Source organism: Gavialis gangeticus, unplaced genomic scaffold (genome assembly GCF_001723915.1).
Source record: "Gavialis gangeticus isolate Ggan-Ray unplaced genomic scaffold, GavGan_comp1, whole genome shotgun sequence".
Taxonomy (NCBI): Eukaryota; Metazoa; Chordata; order Crocodylia; family Gavialidae; genus Gavialis; species Gavialis gangeticus.
Window position 1 is genome coordinate 54,556,196 of NW_017729033.1, and position 5,167 is coordinate 54,561,362.

Here is a 5,167-nt window from a genome sequence, read left to right on the forward strand (position 1 = left end):
GAGATGCAGCTAATGTGTTTGTCCTAGAACTAGAGATGGTGGTTGAATGAAAGTGATATTCTTCTCATTTTCACTGCTGCAATTAATTGTCACACTAACAATAATGACAATTTCTCTAAACAGGAACTGGGAACTGTATGGTACACCAGGATTTAGAAAAATATTTTAGCTTTGTTCTGATCCAGAACAAAACCAAGTAAAACATCAACAACAACAGTCCTATGAATCAGGAACATTCGTTTTCAGTGTACACAGCTACACATGCAATTTTTGAGCTAGACTAAACTCCAGTGCAGTTTGTGCTAGAGATTATGGCTCTGGGGTGCACTGTTTACACATACACCCAGGACCATAGCACATTGAGCCAGGGCGGCACAGCCTGAGCTGGCAGGGGACCCCAGGGGTACAGCCTGCCATCCTAGAGCTGCTTCACCCTGGCTCGAAGTGCTGCAGGTGGGCTGGTTGGGGCACAAGGGTGCTACAGTATTGGGGTAGCAGGCAGGCAGCCCACACACTGTATCACCCTTGTGTCTCAGCCAGCACCAGTGAACATCTACACATGATTTGTGGTGGAGTAAATAACTCTGCTGTAGGATAGTACTCGTGTCGGACAATGCTGTCCTATGGCAGAGTTAATTAGTTTACTCTGGCCTATTAGTGCTGCAGGTGTAGATGGTGATGCTTTACTGCAGAGCTAATTAGTCTACTTCACAGTTAAAACACACATGTAGATGTAGTCTGTTCTAAACTACATTTTTCTGCCAAAAAAGGATCTGTGGATCAAATCCAGATATTCCAAAGAGTTAAAAAAAAAGATGTTTCACAATATGGATATAGGGACTTCTAGGTGTCATGGAACTATGTTATTTCAGAAAACCAGATCATGTAAAACCATTTTTCAGGTTCCACCTTAAAATAGTTAAGGGGTATTTTTGCCTCTGCTTTTCCAAGTAGGCTGCTCCAAGATTTCACTCCTCCAATGGTTTAGCCTAAATTTATTCATGGCAAGTGTATACCCATTTCTTTTCTTATGTCAGTATTTTCCTTTGGCTTACACAGTTCTTCTTCACTATGACATATTTACAAAAAAATCCAAACGAGAAACAAACATATCCTCTCAGAATTCATAGTCTATGTTAAACCATCTAAGCTATTTTGGTCTCTTTTCAATATCCATTTTGCTGATAATCTTTGTGGCTCTTCCAGGCTTTAGATTGAATACATCTTTCTTAAACATAATGATTGGAATTAAACACAGTATTCTGGATAATAATGACTTATACAATGATATTAGCACTTGACTTCCTTGATACATTGTAGGATCTCATTATTTTTGTTTTTAATGTTCTTATATTTCTGCCTCATTGTAATATGCATCAACTAATACACCTAATATACATAAGTCTTTCTTCTTTGTCATATTCAGTGAATGATCTTACAATAGTAATATTTGTTATTTGTTTTAAAGCATAACACTGAACATTTTACTATTAATTTAAATTACATTGCTATTAATTCAGGCCCAAGATGACACCCATCTTTTTCTGTATGATATTCTACCCTCCTTTGTATAAAAATACCCTTAACTTTGTCTCACTGGCAAGGAAAGTAACAAAAAAAAAAATCTACAAATTTCCCCTTGTAGAAAGTTAGTTTTTTGATTTTTTAAAAAAGACTTGAAATTGTCTTCGGAAATGTCATACACTTGTAAGAGGAATAAATAATGTATTAAACAATGTGAAATAAATGAGAAAATAATATTTTGGTTCTGATCACCTGAGATAAAACACTGCTGCATGACATACCTACTACTACAAAAATTTAGTACAAGTGGGAGAGAGAACATTTAAGTGAATCAATAATATATTAATATGTCTGGCACAAAAACAGAATATGTACAGGTGTTCTTCATTGCTTACTCTCTTGTTTTGTGTTTTGATGCATAATGACACCTTGGGGGAATCTACATGAGATGCTTAATGTACAGTAGCCTAATAATACAACACAATAGTATGTGGGGCAAAAACAGAGCTAATAAGTTACTGCACAGTAGTATTAGGCTACTGTGCAGTAAGCATCACTAAAAGGCAATGCTCTAGTTACTCCAGTTACTTCACATTTATTTAGTGCTTTATTAAGCAAGTATTACATTAAATGCACAGTAACTACTGCACATTAATGAACATGTAAATGTGCCCCTTAAGTAGTTGGCATTCTACTTGGAAACTCACCAGTAGATCCTCCTCTTTATATTGATTAGCACTGTATTCAGCGAATCATCTTGAAGTCACTGGAATCAGTCTTGGAAATAAGCAATAATGTATCAAAATCTATTTCAAATTCCACATAAACCATATGTTGTTCAACATCCTCTCTCCTTACATTTTAACTTAATTGTTAACAAAATTGATAACCAGAATAGGAACATTAGGTTATTTTTTCCCTCTAAACCTGTGTATTCTTACAGTTGCCAGAAGGACCTCCTTTCTTTTAAATACCGCCAACTGGAAAGACTTGCCTACCCATGTTATAAGCCAGGGGTGGGCAAAATACAGCCTGCAGGCCAGATTCGGCCTGCCAGGCCATTCTTTCCATCCCACAGGGCACCTAAAATATTTAGAGAAATAATATTTATCTGCCCCTGGCTGCCTGTCAAAGATGCCAGGAGCCAGGGGCAGTAGAACCAGCAGCAAGACTGACCTGCCCCCACCCCTTCTCAGCCCCCTCCACCCTGAGCCCCAGCTAGCAGCCTCCACCTAGCAGGTGCTTCTGGAGACTTCTGGCCTGGGGCTGTTCCTGCCTCCCTGAACTGAAGGAAATACAGATAAGAAGGAGAGTTGGGGAGAGAGGCAGGGGAAGACTGTGGGTGATCACCCCAGTCCTCAGAGACATACAGGATGGCTTCTGTAGTCCTAGCACTGCAGCTGGGAAGCATGTAATGCCAGCCAGCTGGCAGGTGGTTGAGTGGCTGGGTGGGCAGGGGAGGGGGGCTGAAGAAATGGCTGCAACAGGTGTGGGGAAGGAGAGTGAGCTAGCACATGGAGCGCAGTGACAGGTAGGCAGGAGTGTGAGGCCCCCACTGGTGCCCCAGGGCCAGCACTGGCAGGCCACAGGGTGGGTTGGCAGAAGTGTGGGATCCAGGATGCCAGAGGCTCTATGGAGCCAGGCTGGCTCCCCCCTCTCCCTGCTAAATCAGCGTACCCTGTTGCTCCTGCTGCCCCACTCTCAGCCCCATCAGCATTGGTCCCAGTGCACTGACGAGGGCCCCATGCTCCCATCCAACTGTTGCTCTGCTCCAAGTGTCCACACACTGCCCCTACCCCCACTTGCCACAGCCATTTCCCTGCTCCCCCGCAACCTGCCTGCAGTCTGACCAGCCACTCCAACACCATGTGGTTCCCAGCTGTAGGGCTGGGACTACAAAAGCAGCTGGGACATGGTGCTGGAGTGGTTGGAGGGGAAGGAGGGATGGGGAAACAGCAAGAGAAGGGCAGAAGTGGCAGATGGGGGCAAGTGGCACTGAGTGGGCACACAAGGATCACTCCAGTGCCCTGGGGCCAGGAGTGGCAGGAATACAGAGCTTGCAGGAGTGCTGGTGGGGGCTCTGCCTACTGTGGGAGGGGGGCCAGGCTCTGGGCAAACCCTCTTCTTCCATGTAAGTCATAACCGCCCCCAGACACCCTCCCCTCACACACTCACAGGCCCCCACAAAACCCATACCCACCCATACCCCACATCTCCACATCTTTCCACCCCCACAAATGCCCCCCACACCCTCTCCCACACCCCACATACCCACAAAACTATACCCACCCTCTTACCTATATTTCCCACAATATAGAAGAGTAAGACTTCATTTTAACTTATTCTAATATCACCTGTATGTATGTAACGAAATCCCCAGTTTCTTTTTTTTTTTTTTATTGCATTCCCTCCCCTTCCCCAACCATTTCTGACTTTTTCTCCCCCTCTTTATTCCGTATAGATAATAAGTGAGCTCAAACTTAGAATAAGCTTTAAACATTTTTATTTTGGTAACAAGTTTTGTTTTTGGATATCCATTGTTTTATATTGTATAATTATTAGGTTTGTATTAATTTTACTGTTGTATAGGTTTTGTATTGAATTTTATTGTTTCATATGGATATTGTATGGTTTAGGCCTGTGTTTGTAAGTGAACCAAAGTCATGTCAAGTTTCCATTTTATATGTCAAGCCTCTGTCTTCTGTCCTCTGCCTGGGCATCCCATGTTGCAACAATATGATTCATTGTACCCCTCCCATGTAAATTGGTTCCCCGATGAATGAGAATGATTGGGCATGATTGAAATACAATGGTAGCAGGCCTCTACTGAATGGCCTGTAATGACTGGGCCATCAGCTTGCATTGATTCATCCAGGAACCACGGACCTCACCCAGGAACAGAGACAAGACCAGCATTTGAAAAATAAAAGACACTGCAGAAACAGCAACTCTCACCATTACACACACCCAAAACTGCACATCCCTGCATGGAGCACGCATGCTCAGTATGTGAGGGGCTGACCCTTGCCTGGGCATGTCTCCTGTCACTAGGGGCACACAAGTTCTGCCCCTATAAAAAGGGACAATGAAGACAGACCCAGTGGGATGTCTTCTCTTTCTGGACCAGCACCATGCCACATCACCTATCTACCCAGAGGCCCTGCCAGTGACACCCCTCTGGACAATATGTACTGGAAAAAGACCCCTTTCCAGCCTGGAAAGGTAGATATTACCTGCATGCCTCCTCCTACAATTTGGACTCTCTCTCTCTCCTCCTGAACTTCAGTGGACTTCAGCCCCTGCACCAAGCATCTCTAAACCCTGCTGCAAGTGTGGGGGGGGGGGCGGCCTCAAGGGAACCAATTTGGCATTGTGTTACCATTTCCCCTGTTCAATAAAACCACTGTCATTTGCAACCCCAAGCTGGGTCATGTTTTACTGAATCCCAGTCCCTTCCTTATCTTAAATTCCAGCCTCATTCTCTCTCTCTGCTCCAGTTCCCACCCTCTCTGCTAGTTTCCCGCTCTCCTCCCAATTCCACCTCCCCTTTTCTGCCACCTCTTAGCCTCTCCTTGCTTTCCTCCTGCTTTTCCTGTGATTTTCTGCTGCCCATCTCTCTGTTTTCAGGCTTCCCACCCCCCTG